Source organism: Phyllostomus discolor, chromosome X (genome assembly GCF_004126475.2).
Source record: "Phyllostomus discolor isolate MPI-MPIP mPhyDis1 chromosome X, mPhyDis1.pri.v3, whole genome shotgun sequence".
Classification (NCBI taxonomy): domain Eukaryota; kingdom Metazoa; phylum Chordata; class Mammalia; order Chiroptera; family Phyllostomidae; genus Phyllostomus; species Phyllostomus discolor.
In genome coordinates, this window is record NC_050198.1 from 36,583,503 (window position 1) to 36,604,211 (window position 20,709).

At 35.1% G+C, this 20,709-nt stretch overlaps 1 long non-coding RNA gene across 1 annotated transcript; it reads left to right on the forward strand.

The window, feature by feature from the left end:
* Positions 1-6,508: 6,508 nt before the first annotated feature.
* Positions 6,509-20,234, forward strand: LOC118498530. The gene is made up of 3 exons (XR_004901013.1): positions 6,509-6,519; positions 10,209-10,211; positions 19,972-20,234. It is a non-coding gene; the product is annotated as an uncharacterized LOC118498530 (long non-coding RNA).
* Positions 20,235-20,709: the final 475 nt, after the last annotated feature.

The following is a 20,709-nucleotide window of genomic DNA, read 5'->3' on the forward strand; positions in this document are numbered from 1 at the left end:
TGTTAATTATTTTGATACTTTGAAGTATTAATTTAACTAAGTCATCTGTTCTATTTTCCTTATTTTAACAATAATACCAGTTGTAGCTGCTATTTATTGAACATCTACCACACCATACGGTATGTTATCTTATTTAATCCCTGTCAGTTAGTATCATGTATCTGAATATAAGGAGGGATATTTTAAAAATACATTTATCATTCTCTCTGCTCCCATACTTTGTGTTCCATAGATTATGTATCATTGGTTAACCCAGATAAATTCTGGCCTCACTTACTCTGAAATTCAGAATTTATATGCTGATAAACATTCCCCGATTTCACCAGGAAAGAGACACGTATGGGTTGGTTTTGTGGTTTTTTTGTGGTTTTTTTTTTTTGAGCTTGCATTCATCATCTTTTTTTATTGCCTTTCTCTCTCCTAGTTGTCTTTCCCCAGATGTCTAATACTCTCTTTTTTTTTTCAGGTCAAGTTTAATTTTTAGCCTCCATTATAAGGCTTTATATTTTCAATCAATTGGGAGATCCTCCGAATTTTAAGTATAATGTTTATAAGCCTGATGTTACAAATGTGCCAGTTTGAAAGAAGAGAAAAAGGCTCATCAGTCTCCTCTTGTGTCAGTGAGACCCTAAGGAAGAGAAATGGAAGGCTCTGTCAGGCAGCAAGTTAGGATGTGTTCACATGTGTTGACATCTACTTTCTCTGCCTTATTTCAGAGCAAAAATGACTCCAATTACAGAAAAAAGTGGCTGGTAGATTCTAAGGAGCTGTGATCTTTGATTTCAAGTATAAATGGAAATTACCATGATAGAATCATTTATATTAAAGAAACTAAAATGGAGTTAGAAGGTCACAAAGTAGTTTTATGCTCACCCCACCAATGAACTTTTGAGCCAACTGAGAGGCCACCTCCTGAACTTTACTTCCTCCTTACCATAGCAACCAGACCATCTGCACTCTTCATCTTGAAAGGAATCAGTCTAGTTCACAAGCCAGTATTCTTCTTTTGCAAAGGACCTAAATGAAGTTTGAACTCTTGGACTTTCATGCTTGTTGTAGAAGCATATTCTGAAGTGTGCTGACCTCAGACCCTCACCACCCATACTTGACCAATCATTTTTGAACAAGCCATCATGCCATGTTATACAAGCAACAGAGGAAGTTTCTTTTGTTATGAACTTGTGGGTTTTGCCTTTATAAGGTCTGACTTTCTTTGTTTCCCCACAGAACCAATTTCAGGTTTTCCTTTGAATTTCTCCCTCTCCCTGATTCAAATCCTATAAGACTCCAAAGGAACTTTTATTTTTTTATAGCCTCAAATATTTATTTGTCAACACAAAGACAAACCGAATTAGTGAATACATAAAAGATGATTTTTTAAAATATTTTTATCTATTTATTTTTAGACAGAGGGGAAGGCAAGGAAAAAGATAGGGAGAGAAACATCAGTGTGTGGTTGCCTCTTGCATGACCCCCACTGGGGACCTAGCATACAGCCCGGGTATGTGCCCTGACTAGGAATCAAACCAGCAACCCTTTGGTTTGCAGGCCCATGCTCAATCCACTGAGCCACACCAGCCAGGACTGTAAAAGATAATTTTTAAAGTGGGCATTTGGTTGTATCCCTAAGCACTGAGGAAGCTGACAATAAAGTGGGGAAACAAGAAGGTGCTCTAGAAAAGTGAATCTTTCACAGATAAATTTATGACTTTTCAGTCATAAAAAGAATTTTAGGGAGTTATGCCATTAGCAGCTACTGGGTTCTAATGGGAGACTCTGTTTAGAAAAAAAATTTTCACACTTTTTAAATTATATTTTTTTCATGAACATTTATCCCCTTTATACCTCCCTAAAAATTTTTTTTGTCTATGTATGTGTATGTGGTCACTGACAAGCTTCTCTCTCCAGCTCTTTAATTATCAAGGACATTTTGACATTTAATTATATAAGAAAATGTGATTGTTCCTTAAGTTTATTGCAACCTCCACATACAGTGAATATTGGAGAGCAGTACATTTTTATCAAAGCCAGATTTTCCAAAATAATTTTGGGCTTTAATTATTTACTGTAAGATGGAAATCACCTGTCTTGTCTGCCTGTAAACAATAGCCAAATCCCAATTTCATTGCCTCACTTTGTCATGTTGTTACAGCTTAAAGAGAGACGAAGATTGGTTGAAATATCACTTTTGGCCACTGATTATATGTAGCCTGTAATCACACCCATAATCTGTATATATAGGTTGTCTCTAGATAAATTTAATACTGTACTAGAATTGTGGTGGCATATATAATTTTGGTGGGATGGGTAATAGTCAGTGTCTTATACTTGGCTCCCTACTAAAGTCAGCTAGCTGATAAGGACTGGGAATAGAGACAGAAAGCCTAAACCAGGCAGGAAGCCTGACAAAGCCTGGGCAAGTCATCAAAAGCTATTTCCTGCAATAGATTTGGAGCCATGGGTGTGGGTAGAATTAGATACTAAGCCAGCTGAAACAGAGGTGGCAATTGTAAGCAGGAAAAATACTTCAGAGTATGGATAAATCTGAGACTAAACATGGCAGGCAAAAACAAGAAGACAAATTCAAAGCACAAATGTTGCCAAATCTACAGGCCAAACCCATTCCACTGATGCATTTCATTTTCCCTGCACAATATTGGCCAGTATAGTGTTTTAAATTACAGTTAGTTGCCAATATTTTAAATTGAAGGGATATCACATAAAAATTCTGTTTCTCTTAAAATATCTGACAACTCTGTAATACATTTCTACATGCTAATAATCATTAAGAGCTGAAAAGTAGTGGTAGTAATAATACCGATATTAATAATAATAACAAAATATTTTCTGAGCCCTTACTATGTACCAGGTTCTATTCTCAGATCCTTAAGTATATTCACACATTTTACCCTTAAATTAACTCTATCAAGTGGGTGCTTTATTACTACCATTTTACACCCAAGTGCTAACATAGAGCTTATGATCTTAGGCAGGTTACCTCTGAAGGTCCACTTTTCCAATATTAAAGTAGGTATACTATTGTTGATCTACAATTCCACAGGCCATCAGTAAATATGTGATGAATGAATGAATAGAATTATTTTCAGAAATACAATAAATTTGTATAAAGATAAGGCATGTGCTCAATAAATCCTATTCAGAATAATCGTTAAGGGCATGGATTTGGAGTTAGAACTGTGTTTGAGTTCCTGACTGAATTCTACCATTTACCAGTTGTACGCCCTTGAACAAGAATCTTGACTTTTATTAGCCTTTTCTTCCTTACCTATAAAATGGAGATAATAATAGGTCACATATAAGGTTGTTGTGAGATTAAATGAGATTAAGAATGGAAACTATTTACCACCTTTAATTATTATTTATTTCTACTCTTCTACCTTTATTAATCTTTGCTCATTTGTCATTGTTGTTGACCCTGTTATGGTTTGTTTTTCAATTTTGTTCCTGTTAGTGGTTCACTGTATTGTTTTATTTTATTTCAAACCTCATATTATAATCTTTTCCAAATTAAACATAGTTAGCAAAGGAAATAGTCTTCCAGGAATGCCAGGAAGCTCAGAGAGTCCCAAAGAAGTTGGATGCAAGAAGAAACATACCAAGACACATCATAATTAAATTACCCAAGATGAAAGATAAGGAGAGACTCTAAAAAGCAGCAAGAGAAAAGGAGACAGTTACCTACAAAGGAGTTCCTATAAGACTATCAGCTGATTTCTCCAAAGAAATCTTTCAGGCAAGAAGGGGCTAGAAAGAAGTACTCCAAGTGAAGAAAGGCAAGGAACTACATCTGAGATTACTCTATCCAGCAAAGCTATCATTTAGAATGGAAGGGCAGATAAATTGATTCTCAGATAAGGCCAAGTTAAAGGAGTTTATCATTACCAAGGCCTTACTATATGAAATGTTAGAGGGACTTATCTAAGAAAAAGGAGAAGATCAAAAATATGAACAGTAAAATGACAACAAACTCACAACTATCAACAAGTGAACCTAAAAAAAACAAAAACAAAAACGAACTAAGCAAACAACTAGAACAGGAACAGAATCATAGGAATGGAGATCACATGGAGGATTATCAATGGGGAGGAAGAGGGGGAGAAAGGGGGGAAAGGTGCAGGGATTAAGAAGCATAAATGGTAGGTACAAAATAGGTGGAGGTTAAGAATAGTATAGGAAATGGAGAATCCAAAGAATTTACATGTACAACCCACAGACATGAGCTAAGGATGGGAATGCTGGACGATGGGGGGTACAGGGTAGAGGGGGATAAAGAGGGCAAAAAAAATAGGACAATTGTAATAGCATAATAAAAAATATCCTTAAAGACACAAGAATATATTTAACAAAATGAGGAAGAACTATACACTGAAAATGAATAACATCAATGCAAGAAATTAAAGACCCAAATAAAAGGATAGATATTCCACATTTATGGATTGGAATAATTAATACTTTAAAATGTCCATACTACCCAAAACAATATACAAATTCAGTGGAATCTTCATGAAAATTCCAGTGGCATTTTTTGAAGAAATAGAAAAAAAATTTTAAAACTTGTAAGAAACCACAAAATACCCCAAAATAGTTAAATTAATATTGAGCAAGAAGAACAAAGCTGAAGGCAACATACATCCTAATTTCAAACTATATTTCAATGTGACAATAAACAAAAATGTATGACATTGGCATAAGAACAAAACACATCTATTCATGTGATAGCCCTCAAAGAAATCCATGATATATGTTCAATTAATTTTCTATAAGGCACCAAGAATACACAAAACAGATAAGATCGTCTCTCTAATAGTGTGGTGAAAACTAAATATCATTTTGTAATGCATATTTATTAACAAATAATTATAGGTATAATTTCTTTATTGTTGTTCAATTACAGTTGTCTTCATTTTCACCCATTACTCTCCCCTGTCCTACCCACCCCACCTCCCACATTCAATCCTCCCATCCCCCCACCATTGACCTTGTCCATAGGTCCTTTATACATATTCTTTGATGACCCTTTTGCTTCTTTCCCAGGTTATACCTCTCCACCCGTCCCTCTTGTTACTGTTAGTTTGGTTTTTTTTTTAAAGTTAACTTACTTTATTTTTTTTTACTTTTTAATTGTTGCTTAAGTACAGTTGTCTCCATTTCCCCCAACCATTCCCCCCCACCCCAGCCATATCCACTTCCCACCCTTGATCCTACCCCACTTTGGTTTTGTTCATGTGTCCTTTATAGATTTTCCTGACAACCCTTCCCCCTTCTCCTCCCATTATCCCCTCCCACCTCCCCTCTGGTTCTGTCAGTTTGTCCTTTATTTCCATGTCTCTGGTTATATCTTTCACATGTTTGTTTTGCTGATTAGGTTCTACTTATAGGTGTGATCATATGTTATTTGTCTTTGCCTGGCTTATTTCACTTAGAATAATGCTATCCATTTCCATCAATGCTGTCTTGAAAGGTAGGAGCTCCTTTTTCCTTTCTGCTGCATAATATTCCATTGTGAAAATGTACCATAGTTTCTTAATCCACTCATTTACTAATGGACACTTAGGCAGTTTCTAGCACTTGACTATTGTAAATAACACTGAAGTGAACATTGAGGTACCTATGTTCTTTTGAATTGGTGTTTCAGGATTCTTAGGGTGTAATCCCAGCAGTGGAATTGCCTGATGAAAAGGCAGTTCCATCTTTAGTTGTTTGAGGAAATTCCATACTGTTTTCCACAGTGGCTGCTAAATTTTGAATTAAGGACACACACAGAATGTATTTTTAAGGACAGAAAGAGATTTCATGCAAATGACAATTAAATGAAATCAGGGGTGGCTATACTTAAATAAGACAAAATAAACTTTAAGAGAAATACTGTTACAAGGAAAATTGGCACTATAGAATGATAAAAACCCATTATAATATAAAAATAGTACATAGGAGTGTAAGGTACAACATGGTGACTATGGTCAATAATACTCTCTTGCCTATCTGAAAATTGTCAAGAGAGTAGAACTTAATACTCGTCACAAAAAACAAATAAATTTTGTAACTATTTATGGACATGGATGTTAACTAGACTTATTGTAATGATCATTTTGCAATATATAAATATCAAATCATTATGTTGTACTCATGAAACTAATACAATGTTATATCAATAATCCCTCAATTTTTTAAAAGAAATTATTCAATCTCAGGCAACATGTAAATAAGATATGTAAATAAGCCAACAAAAAATCTCTCTAATTCCACTGAAGTATTCCCCACTAAAGTCCTTACATGTTGGATAAGAGATAAATCATTTCAATTGTGCCCTGTTCTAATGCCAGACCTACAAAACCCATAAACATATGAGAAATGGTAGTTGTGTATGTCACAAATTTTGGAGTGGTTTTTCATCAGTAACAAACAATAATTACTTACCAATGAAAAAATGAAATGGCTATATATCAAGATGAGATCTTCATGGACTAGAAAATTTGGACAATACCCTAGAAAATTTTTGTGGGATAAAAAGTTGGAAAGAAATTTTTTTAAAATTAAATTAAAAAATTTTCTGATTGGTCATATTTGTTTATTTTATAATTTTTATTTTTTTAATTACAGTTGTTATACAGGATTATATTAGTTTCAGGTATATGATGCATTGATTAAACATTGGTATAACTTATGATGTGACCACATTGATAAGTCTGGTACCCATTTGGCACCATGAATAGTTATTACAAAATTATTGACTACATTATTTATGCTGTATTTTATACCCCTGGATCCATTTATATCAATACAAATTTCTACCTCTTAATCCCTTCACCTTATTAACACATCCCTCCAACCCACTTCATATCTGGCAACTATCAAATTGTTCTCTGTATCTATGAGTTTGTTTCTTTTCTGTTTGTACATTTATTTTAGATTTTAGATTTCACATATAATTGAAATCATAGGGTATTTCTATTTATGTGACTTATTTCACATAGCATAATACCCTCTAGGTCCATCCATGTTGTCACAAATGAAAAGAATTTATTCTTTGCATGGCTGAGTAATACTGTATTATCTATACATACTACATCTTGTTTATCCATTAGTCTATCAATGAACTCTTAGGTTGTAAGTAATGCTGCAATAAATATAGAGGTGAATATATCTTTTTGAATTAGTGTTTTGTATTTATTTTGATAGATACTGAAAAGTGGAATTTCTGAGTCTTGTAATAGTTTTATTTTTATTTTTTGAGGAAATTGCATTCTGTTTTCTACAGCAGCTGCACCAATTTACAATCCCACCAACAGTGTACAAGGTTCTCTTTTATCCACATCCTCACCACTTTTGTTTGTTTGTTTGTTTGTTTATTTGTTTTACTGATGATAGCAATTCTGAGAAGTGTAAGGTGATATATTATTGTGGTTTTAATTTGCATTTCCCTAACCATGAGTAATGAAGAGCATCTTTTCATGTATCTGTTGACCATCACTGCGTCCTTTCTGCAGACATGTCTATTCAGGTCCTTTGCCCATTTCTTAATCAGATTGTTTGTTTGTTTTTGGTGTTAAGTTGTATGAGTTTCTTATATATTTCAGATAGCAGCACTTTACTGGATGTGTCATGCAAATACCTTCTTCCATTCAGTAGGTTGATATTTCAATTTGTTGATGATTTCTCCACTATGGAGAACTTTTAAAAATTTAATGTAGTCACACTTGTTCATTTTTTTCCTTTTATTTCCCTTTCCTGGGGAGACATGTCCAAAAAATATTGCTAAGAGCTAAGTCACATATTTACTGTATGAAAAATACAACAAATTTCTCAGTACTTCTAGGAGTTTTATGATTTCAGGTCTTATATTTAAGACTTAAATCTGTTTCTATTTTATTTTTGTATATAGTGTAAGAAAAGTAGTCCACTTTAATTTTTTGCATATCTCTCTAATTTTGCCAACATCATTTATTGGAGAGACTATCTTTACCCCATTGTACATTCTTGCCTTGTTTGTCATAGATTAATTGACTCTATATATGAGGATTTATTTCTGGGCTCTCTGTTCTGTTTTATTAACCTATGTGTCTTTCATGCCGGTACCATGCAGTTTTGATTATTATAGCTTTGTACTATAGTTGATATCAGGGAGCATGATACTCCAACTTTGAAGATGACTTTGGCTATTTGGGGTCTTTTGTGGTTCCATATAAATTTAAAGATTATTGTTCTTTTTGTGAAAAATGCCATTGGTATTTTGATATGGATTGTATTGAATCTATAGATTTCTTTGGATAGAATGGATATTTTTAATGATGTTAATTCTTCCTATTCATTAGCATAGTATATCCTTCCATTTGTTTATATCTTATTCAAATTCTTTCTTCACTGTTTGATAGTTTTCATTTTGTTTAAAGATTTTTAAAAATTTTACTTATTTACTTTTAGAGAGTGGTGAAGGGACAAAGAAAGAGAGGGAGAGAAACATCAATGTGTGAGAGACTCAGTTGCCTCTCATATGCCTCCAACCAGAGACCCAGCCTGCAACCTCAGCATGTGCCGTGACTGGGAATAGAACCTGTGACCTCTTGGTTCACAGGCTGGCACTCAGTCCACTGAGCCACATTAGTCAGGGCTAATAGATTTCAAAGTATAAGTCTTTTACCTCATTGGTTAAATTCATTCCTAAGAATTTTATGTTTTGATGTAATTGTGAATGGGTATTTTTTTTTAAATTTCTGTCTCTGATAGTTCATTATAGTGTATAAAAATACAACAAATTTCTCATTATCAATTTTGTATCTTGCTACTTTACTAAATTCATCTATTTGTTTTAACAATGTTTGGTAGACTCTTTAAGGTTTTTTAATGTAATATTATGTCTTCTGAAAATAATGAATTTTACTTCATCCTATTAAATTTGGATGTCTTTTATTTCTTTTTCTTGTCTGATTACCTTGGCTATGAATTCCAGTATTATGGTGAAGTGGACATTCTTGTCTTGCTCTTTATTTTAAAGAAAAAACTTTCAGTTTTTCCTCATTGAGTATGATGTTTGCTGTGGGTGTGTGATATATGGACTTTATTGTGTTGAGGTATGTTTCCTCTATCTCCACTTTGCTAAGAATTTTTATACTAAGTGGATATTGGCTTTTGTCACATTCTTTTCCAAAATCTATTGATATGATTACATGATTTTTATCCTTCATTCCGTTTATGTGGTGTAACACAATTAATTTGTGGATATTGAACCAACTTTGCATTCTAGGAATAAATCCAACTTGATCATGGTGTGTAATCATTTTAATGTATTGCTGAATTTGATTTGAATTTGAATATTTTTTTAAGAATTAAGCAAACCTTTAAGAACCCTTAAGAATCAGGGTAATGCTGGCTTCATGAAATGAGTTTTGGAGCCTTACATTCTCTTTAATTTTTTGGAATAGTTTAAGAGGGATAGGTATTAATTCTTCTTTGAATGTTTGGTAAAATTCATCTGTGAAACAATCTGGTCCAGGACTTTTGTTTGTTGGGAGTTTCCTAACCATTGATTTGATTTCATTAGTAGTTATCAGTCTGTTCAGAGTTTCTGCTTTTTACTTGATTTAGTCTTGGAAGATTGTATGTTTCTATGTATTTATCCAGTGCTTCTACATTGTCCAATTTGCTGGCATATAACTGTCTCAAGCATTTTCTTTTAATTTTTTGTATTTCTGTAGTGTTAGTTGGCACTTCTCTTTCATTTACAGTTTAATTTATTTGAGCCCTCTCTCTTTTTTTCTAGATGAGTCTGTCTAAAGATTTATCCATTTTGTTTATCTTTTCAAAGAACCAGCTATTTGTTTTATTTATTTTGCTATTGTTTTTTTAAGACTCTTTCATTTATTCCCTTTTATGTACTTTTGGTAAGAATGAAGACTGGTGCAGCCACTACAGAAAATGGTATGGAGGTTCCTCAAAACATTAATGCCTATGACCAAGCAATTTTACTTTATGGTATATATTTGAAGAAACCCAAAACACTAATTTAAAAGAATACATACACCCTGTGTACACAGCAGTGTTCTTTACAATAATCAATATATGGAAGTAACCCAAGAACCCATCAATAGGTGAGTGGATAAAGAAGTGGCAGTACATATGTACAATGGAATACTACTCAGCCATAAAAAAGAATGAAACCTTACCATTTGCAGCAGCATCCATGGACCTAGAGGGTATTGTGTTAAGAGAAATAAGTCAGATACAGAAAGACAAATATCATATCATTTCACTTATATGTGTAATCTAAACAGTGAAATAAAACAAAATAGAAAGATTCACAGATACAGAAAACAGGGATGGTTGCCAGAGGAGAGGGGGCTTGAGGGCTGAGTAGAAAAGGTGAAGGGATTAAGAACTACAAATTGGTAGTACAAAGTAGTCACAGGTATGTAAAATACAGCATAAAGAATATAGTCAATAATATTGTAATAATAATGTAGGACACTAGCTGGGTACTTGAAATATTGGGGCGACCACTTCATAAGGTACAGTATACAATTTTATCACTACTATGCTGTATACCTAAAACAAATACAAACTAATGCTGAATATACATTGTAATTGAAAAATAAAACTTACAAAATATATTTAAAAATCTGTTTATTTTAAGGTCTATGACCTTAATTACACCTACCAAGTTCTTTTAGCTATGTAAGGTAACATATTTACAGGTGTTGGGGATTAGTGCATGGACATCTTCCAGTATTGTATTGGCCCTGACACACTAAGAAATGGAATTTATTCCATTTTCTATTTAAATATACAATTAATGGATATCTATGGTTTGTAGACTTCCTGATTATGCTACTCTTGAATGACTGAGTATAGATTGGCAATTCAGAAGGTTAAGGAATGTACAATTAAAGGATGTTTAGAACATATCATGATCACTTGGTCTCTACTTCAAGTATATGTTCAGACTATAAAACTCTGAATTAAATTTTTAATAATTCTGCCTTCTCTCTCTCTCTCTCTCTCTCTCTCTCTCTCTATATATATATATATATATATATAGTCTAGGTATAGATAGATATGGATATAGATAGAGATAGAGATAGATATAGAGATATAGATATAGATACACTATGTATATGAGGGGAGTCAAAATGAAATTTATTTATAAAAATTGTGTATTTATTCTTACATGTTAAAAATTGAATCACCTTAAAAGTACTCTCCATTTGATACAATACAACCAATAAGACTTCTTTTTCCACTGCTCAAAACACTTTTTGAACTTGTCAATGTTGATGCTTTTTAGTGCTTCTGCTTTTTGTTTCACCTCTTCCACATCAACAAAATGTTTCCCATTGAGGACTTTTTCATCTGGGGAATGGGAAAACAGTCACTCAGGGTGAGATTGGATGCATAGGGAGGGTAAGGCATGGAAGTTATGTTGTTTCATGTCAAAGCTGAACACTCAGTGCGGTATGGGCAGGTATGCTCCTAAATCACCAATCATGAAGTGGGTAAATACATTCAGTCTTCATAAAGAATTCACTGAAGCAGAATGCAGCCTCTTACAAGAATACCAGCCGGTACAGTGATTCAGATGGGTTCCTAGAACACTCACGTAGCAGAGGAAGCCTGTACTACAAGGGACCCACCCTCCAAAAGATAATTCCATTGTGGGGATAACCCCATGTATATATAGAGTATTTTATATTGATAAAATGACCAGACTCTACTCATAACTGCTTGAATATTATTTACTGTATATGTAAATTTGACCAGGAGGCCTATTATCTTTTACTTAAATTTCCTCACTTATCTAATGGAGCATAAACTTACCTAATATAATTTTACTTGTGAAATGAATTAGCAGTACATGTAAGGCACTTACAATAGTACCAGGAGCATGGCACATGCTAGATAAACCATATGTTGTTAGATGTGAATCCAGTTTTAACAAACTTTCAAACTATTTTTATTTTTTCTGACATTAAATGTATGCATACAAAACTCAAACAATAGAGACATTACTAAAATGAAAAATAGAGGTCATCCATAATCCAGTGTGACTCACAGATATCTGTGTGTGTGTGTGTGTGTGTGTGTGTGTATGATTTTTTAAATTTAAAACTTTTGAAATCAAGTTTATTGGGATGAAAACAACAAAACAAAACAAAACAAAAAACTAGCAAAATATAACCAAAGACACTGAAATAGGGGATAGTCTGACAGTGGCCAGAGGGGAGAGAAGAGGGAATTTCAGGGGGGAATGGGTAGGGATTACAGGAACAAATTTGGAGGACACATGGACAAAAACTAAGGGTGGGGGGTAATGGGGGGAGGGGGGAGGGTTGGGTGGAGGGGCTGGAACGGGAGTAGGGGGCAGAAAACTGTACTTGAACAATGACTGAAATAAAAAATTAAAAAAAATAAAAATAATAAAAAAATAAAAAGTTTATTGGGATGACATTTTAAAGAAAATTATTTAGGCTTTAAGTGTACAGTTCCATGATACATCATCTGTATGTTGTATTGTGTGTTTACCATCCAAAGTCAAATCTTCCATCAGCATATATTTGACTCCATTTATTTCACAAGTAATTTTACAATTTTAGTGGGCCATTTTGGCATAACTGCGTGAAAATACTCTACTTTAAACCAATTTCCAATGCTATGGCATAATTTAAATAAGGTCTGTGACAAGTGGTTCTTTCCGTTGTATTCCCTGTTATTACACAGATACCCTATTGATATAATGGTAAGGTGTAGAGGGAGAGAGGAAGCATTCTACAGTCCTATGTTTAGGTCTCAGTCTTTTAGTGAAACTAGAGTCTCCAGGCTATGACCTTCCCAAGTGCTTTGCATTTTTGTTATTTTTCCTTCTTAGATGAGACAAGAATGTTGGAGGGGGCTGGAGTTGGGTATTTCTTTTCCAAGTTTGTTAGGTTATAATACATAATTATTTTTTGAGCATGAGCCTTTTAAAGAAAAACAGAATGCTCTGAGTACACTACAAAATGCGTATCCCTCATCTTTGCTTGAAGCAGGAAGAATTTTTCTCTGATCCTCACTGTGAAAACTGACAGGGCTTCTTGAGGTAAAACTCACAAATATGTAGGAGTCCCTGTAAGACTGGGATTTACTACACTTTTAACTTTAAACCTTGTTCACACTAAGCATCCAGCAATTCACCAATTACAGTTTAGGTTTTCCTATCCAGGTATCAGTTCCTGTGGAGTTTCTGTTGTGATTAGTTGTGATTCTCTGTATCTGCCTGTCTGTCTCCCCAGTTTTAGAGGCAATTGTTTGCCCTGTGCTATCAATTATGTGATGGATATGAGAATTGTTTATTTTCAGTTTGTTCAATTCTTTTTATTTTTTATTGTGAGGATAGGCGTAATGACTTCTGAGCACCTCGTGTACCAGCCTGGAAACTGGAAGTTTTTGGCATGACTTTTTAATAAAAAAATGAAATAAGCTTTGTGAATTTCTCTACTAATGCTGAAAGTTCAGGAAAAAATGTCAGAGAAAGAGAATGATAAGGAAAGGAGAGTGATAGCTAAATGAACTGGATTGAAGTGAAAAGATATGGGCCATTGATTCAGATAGACCCAGGTTTAAGATATACATACTTCATCTACTCATTTTGTGACTTTTAATATTTCACTTCCTCTACTATATAAGTAGTAATACTTACCTTGTTGGCATTTTTGAGGATTACATAAGATATAACATATGAAACATCTAGCATATAATGAAAAATAATAATTCAGAAATTTTTCCTACAGAAATATACAGTGATAAGATTGAAAGATTGGCTAACTGGGTAGGACGAAGGACTAGAAAGTGTGAAAAGAAAGAATGTGCATGTTTAGCGGGGGAGAGAGAGGGGAAGGGGAGAGAGTGGGGGAAAGAGAGAGAAAGAGAATTTCCAAGTTGAGGTATCTAATACTGGGCAATTTAGTTATGACAGTATATTCAAGTGGGAAATTGAAGTGAGGTCTTCAATGAAAGAAATAAAATATCCAGTTTACCCATGGGTAGTAACATCTAAAACTTGATTATTAACCAACAAGAAGAGTTTTGCACTTTGTTTCATCAAAATGCCATATGTCTTAAAATAACCCTATTGTCTATTACTAAAACTTTCCTGGAAAATTGACAGGATTTTCAAATAATTTCCTGGTCCTCTGAAAAAATAGCCATATGGCCTTTGGGCAATTTATTTGACATACTGCCCAGTAAAATACTTTCAAGATAAGTAAAACTCAAAGGATGTTTATTGATTGAAATGACCCTCTCCAGGCACCGGTAATTTCATCTGTAAATGGGCATAATGATTTTTTTGCCTGCCTGATGCTAGAGACCAAGGTAGTGATCTCTTGAGAAACTTCACAGCTCTTGAATCTCAGTTGCTAGCATTCTGCTTTATTTTTCATTTGGTTTCTTCTCTATTTTTAGTTCCAGTGGTTTTCAACTCCAGGAAGTGTCACTCCAACATACAATAATAGGGTTTGAACTTTATCCTTCCTTAGGTCTCTGGAGCCAAACTAAACTATTTCAAACATACAAGGAAGGGGGAAAATAATAAAACTATATTTTTAAAAAGACTGACTCATTAGACCAAAAACACAAGCAACAAAAGGAAAACACTAGATACATTGGACTTCATCTAAATTGAGTAATTTTGTGCATCAAAGGGCTCTATTAAGGGAGAAAAGAGATAACCTACTAATCAGTAACATGTGTAAATCATAAATCTGATAAGGGATTAATGTCCAGTATATATAAAGAGCTCAACAGAAAAAGAAAGAAAGAAAGAAAGAAATAAAGAAAGAAAGAAAGAAAGAACAATTCAATTCAAAAATGAGCAAAAGACTTAAATAGAAATTTCTCTAAAGAAGATATTCAAATGTCCAAAAAGCATATAATACAGTGGTCAGCATCATTAATCACTAGGGGGAAAAAAGTCAAAACCATAATGAGGTACCACTTAATTAATGCTCAATAGGATGGTTATAATAATAATTTCAGAAAAAGAAAAGCAGAAAAGGACAAAGGTGGAAGAAATGTAAAAATTAGAATACTTGTGAATTCTTGGTGGGAAGGTAAAATGGTAAAATGTTGGAGCCACAGTGGAGAATAGTTTTGCCAGTTTAACTCAAAAGGTTAAACACAGAACTACCATATCACCCAGAAATTTGACTACTGGGTATATGTCCAAAGAAACTGAAAGCAGGGACTCAAACAGATATCCGTACATCAGCATTGATAGCATCATTAACAATAGCCAAAAGGTAGAAATGACTCAAGTGTCCATCAACAGATGAATGGATAAATACAATGTGCCATATATATGAATAGTATTCAGCCATACAAATGAGAATTTGATATATATTAAAATATGGATGAATCTTGAAACTGTTGTTTAGTAAAATGATCTAGACACTGAAGAACAAATATTACATGATTTTACTTAATGAGATAAACCTTAAAAAGGCAAATATACACAGACATAAAGTAGAATAGAGGTTGACAGAACTGGAGAGAGAAGGGAAGTGTTTAATTGTTTAATGAGTTGTTGTTTAATGGGAATAGAGTTTATGATATTGCTTAATGGCTATAGAGGGTATTTTGGGGTTTTTTAAAAATTTTTTTACTGTTCAATTAGTTGCCACACATTCTCTACTGTTATTTTCCCCAGCTCTACCCAGCCCCCCAAAGTCAATCCACACCCTGTTGCCCATGCCTGTGGGTCCTCAATAGATGTTCCTTGACTTGCCCCTTCATGTACTTTTCCCCCATTATCCCCATCCCTCCTCCCCTCTGGTTACAGTCAGTTCGTTCTTTATTTCTATGTCTCTGGTCCTATTTTGCTCATTTGTTTGCTTTGTTCATTAAGTTTCACTTATGAAACTAAGGCACTAAACTTTGAAAAATGCCCCTGCTATTTCATGAATCAAGAATTTAGAATATTGGAATCATCCCAAATTTTGAAGGTGCCATTATGACTGAAAGTTCCTAACTGTATCATCTCTACCACAGTTTACATTAATAAAATAAATACCTCACATCTTGCCCCTCTTTTGACATGACTTATTTCTGAATCAGTATCAAAGATGTATATCTGATTTGTTAACTATAAATTGGGAAAACAAACCTAGAGTTAAAAAATAAATGGTGGAGCCACCTCTTGTAGCAAGGTAGAGGGAGAGCACAAAGGTGGCACCGGCCAGGGTCCAGCCAGAGAGCACTTGGTAGGCTCCCCAATGTGTGTCAGTCACATGCCTTCCCCATAGGCCACCACTCCAAAACTAGAACACAGGACTCTCCAGCAACAAGTCCAAGTCATGGCATCCCTCCCATGGCTGTTTCTGTGCTGGGCCTGGCAATACAAAAGCATAACTTCTGCTGGACAACCAAGATAGTGTCAGAGTAAGTGGAAGCTACAGTAACCTCCTCCCAGGACCAAACTGGAATTACAACTAAATTATATAAAAATCATCCTGAATAACCAACTGAACACAAGCTGGATAGAAGCCTTATAACCAAGGAGTTACAGAAGTCATATCAAGACTGGTAGGAAGTGAGGAGGCATGAGAGAGCTGGCTGGGCTCTCAGGGGTAGCAGCTGAAGTTCTGGAGAGATGTTTTAGTGGCCAGCAGGGAGGTGTCCACCTGAGAAGTGTGGGTTTAAACCCTAAGCTGGGCTCTGAAGCTCAGATCACGAGAACCAAGAAAGACACCCAAATAACATCTGGCTGTGAAAAGCAGCAGGGTTTTTATCTGTCAAGGAGAGATGGCTAGAGATGCAGAGTCTTTAAAAGGTCAACACACAACATTTCATTTGCAGCCCCTTACCCTGAGTTCCAGCAGAGGGAGAAGGGTGGAATATAGCTGTGTGAGCAGAGTCAAGGGATGGTGGCTTTGGGGAGAGAGCTGAAGTGTCTGCTGTCAGAATCCCTGTCCTAAGTCATTCCTCATACTGCAGAAGCCATCTTTCTCAGGCAGAGCAGTCCCCTCCATGCAACGTCAGCCTGAGGGGAAGCGATAGCCCCACTCACAGGTATCCCTCTCACCCTAAACTGTGAAACTTAAGCCAGGCTGCTGAGAACTACAGCTGCATGCACTTTCAGTGATTAAGCCTAACAGAAAGCCTGCCAGCAGAGGTCTATCTCTGGGAATTCTAAGACTAGCTGAACCACCCGTGCCAGGCCCAGTGCTGGTAAAAGCCAGCCTTGGTGCACAGTTTGTTTCTTTCCACAGGCACCTGGGCCCAATAGAGGGAGCTAAAGCTGTGGCTTGCTGATAGCTTTAAACAGGTTGCCCAGGGCCAGTCACAGGCAGCATCTGACATTGTCTTCCACCAGACTCTTTGTAGATCTACCTAATATACAGAAACAAACATGAAGAGACAGCCATAATGGGAAGACAAACAGGCCGCAAATGAAAGAACAAGAGAATTCTCTAGAAGAACTAAACGAAATGGAGGTAATTTATCACATGTAGAGTTTAGAGTAATGATTATAAGGATACTCAACAATATGAAAAAGGAATTAGAATCCATAAAAAATAACCAGTCAGAAATAAATAATGCAATATCTGAAATAAATAATACACTAAAAGGAAGAAACAGTACATAAGATGAAGCAGAGGATAGAATCTGCAAAATGGAGACCAACTCATAGATAGAGAGCAGGCTGACAGCTCTGGGGAAGGGGTTAGGGGGTAGGAGGAACAAACAAAAAGGAAGAAGACTCATGGACATGGACAACAGTGTGGTGATGTGGGAGTTAGTGGATATAAGGGAAACAAATGGTAATGGAAAAGTATAATCAAAACATAAATTTAAACCTATAAGTGGAACCTAATCAACAAAACAAACAAGCAAGCAAAGTATAAGCAGAGACATTGAAATTAAGAACAAACTGACAGTAACCAGAGGGGAGGGGGAGGGGATAATGGGGGGGGAAGGGTAGGGTTTTTAGGAACATGTATAAAGCACACATGGACAAAACCAAAGGAGGGTAGGATCAAGAATAGGAGGTGGGGATGCCTGGGGTGGGCGGGAGTGGTGGGGGGAAATGGAGACAACTGTACTCGAACAACAATAAAAAATGTGAAAAAAACTGAATTGGTACTGAACCCTAGCTGCAAGGAGATCTAGAGAATGTAATATTATTATTAACATTGTTAGTATTAACTTTTTAGCCTCTGCAAGCCAATCCACAGTACCTTTAATAGTCATTTTGCAAATTATAAGACCATAATCAGAGTATTGATACTTAGATATATGTTATCCTTTTCAGCAACTGGTAGAAAAAATCACTGTACAAGTGAAACTAAATTGTAGAAAATAATATGTGAAGGGTAGGACTTTTCTAAGGCTTCATAGTAAATTTAAAGCTGTTGATCATGTAAGTCCTCTACTTCATCACTTCAAATATTATAAATGACTGTTAATACATGTAGCCAAAATGAATCTGTCTGTGCTATTAATTGGAATCAATAAAGGTTTAAATTGCAAACCATGCTCATATTAACTGCCTTCCCACAATCTTAAGGATATTGCCTTCTATGTAACAAGAATTACACCTTTAACAGGAACCTATTCAACAAAACGAACCAACAAGCAAAATATAACCAAAGACACTGCAATAGAGAACAGGCTGACAGTGACCAGCAGGGAGAGGGGAGGGGATTATAAGGGAAACTGGTGAAGGGTTTGCTCGTTCCTACAATTATAAAGGACACATGGACAATAACAAGAGGGGGTGGAAACCAGGGAGGGAGGTGAGGAGGGCTGGGGTGGTGGGGAAGGGTGGGGGGAAAAGGCAGAAAACTATACTTGAACAACAATTTTAAAAATGTTAAAAAAATAAAACACATGGCTTATGAAAAAAAGAATTACAAAGGGTGAGATGAGATCATTGTAATTTATTTGCTAGAGGAAGTTATTGAATTTTTTAATCATTTAAAAGTAAGAACTTTAGGAATATTATTCTCAGAGCAGTGTGGAGGATAGATTAGAGGGAAGGAGACAGGAGGCAAAAAAACCATTAACAGTGCTGGTTTTTTTCCTTTTAAATTAAATTTATTGGGGTGACATTGGTTAATAATATCATATAGGTTTCAAGTGTACATTTCTATGATACTTGATCTCTAAAGGGGTGGGCAAAGATAGGTTTACAGTTGTGAGTATGTGAAACACAGAGTTTATTCTTGTATTATTTACTAATTATTATATTATTTATTTGTCTTACAACTGTAAACATACTTTTGCCAACCACTCTATATTGTACTGTGTGCCCACCATCCAAAGTAAAATCATCTACAGCAAGGAATGAAGATAATGCAAAAGTCTTTATAACTGTCCATATCACAATCTCTGAGTTAGAAATATTGGCAATGATGATGGAAAGAAAAGAACAAAAAAGAGAGCAATTGCACAAGCAGAATCAACAAAAAGTGTTAATTTATTAGATACAGATGGAAAATAAAGAAGAAAAACTGATTAAAACTTTCATAGAATTATGTCAATAACAGAAAACAAAGTTAAAGGGAAAATGCTGACTTGAGGGTAGGAAAGAAGGTGGAGGTACAAAGTTTGAGTTCATTTTTGAACATGTTGTGTTTGAGATATTAGTACTTCAAGGAGATGTTCTGTAAACATCTTAATGTAGGACTAGGGCTGAGGGAAAAGGAAAATTGAAAATTTGGATTGTGGGAATCATATATAATTATTAAATATAATTTTCTCAACTTTGTGAAGGCTAAAAAGAAATGAGCTATCAAGTTATGAGAAGACTTGGAGGAACTTTAAATGAATATTACTAAATGAAAGAAGCCAATCTGAGAAGGCTACATGCTGCATGATTCTAACTCTGTGACATAATGGAAGAGGCAAAGCTATGAAAACTGTAAAAAGATGGATAGTTGCAAAGAATTTGGGGAGAGGGAAGGATAAATAGATGGAGCACAGGAAATGGCACTAAATGGTATGACACTAAAATGGTAGATGCATGTAATTATACGTTTGTCCAAACTCAGAATATATAACACCAAGAGTGATCTCTAATATGAACTATGGATTTTGGGTGATAATGATGAGCATTCATTAGCTGTAACAATGATTTTGTTGTGGGGAGGTTGTGTGGAAGGGGAAGTGGGTATAGTGTAACTCTCTGGACTTTCCATTCAATTTTGCTATGGACCTAAAACTGCTCTAAAAATTAAAGTCTATTAAAAATTGGAGAGGTCATGATAGGTTCTTCTATGCCTAAGCAATTAGAGTCTTGAATTCCCTTAATACTTTCATCAACCGATAATCAAATATCTTCTTTTATAAAAGAAATAACAAACATTCAGAAATGGTTAAGTAAAAGAATCTCCTCCATCCCTTACTGCCTCATTCTCTCCTTTCAAACAAAAGAGGCACAGATGGGGAATGTAGAGGTTTGGGAGTCCAAGAGAAACACAAGGATCAGCCCATCACCTTTTCTTCCCTGTCTCCTGAAATGACATCTTGTAGAGTAGGGGAGGCAAACAGGCTCCACCCCACAATGTACTATGTGGCTATGGAGAAGACCAGGTCTATGTGTCCAGGCAGCTGGCTCTGTGAAACTGGTAACCAGAGCATCCTGTCATGAGACTGGAGGAAGAAGAGAGGGGAAAGCCATACATACAGGATATTTACCATCTCTGCTCAAAGCAGAGTCCA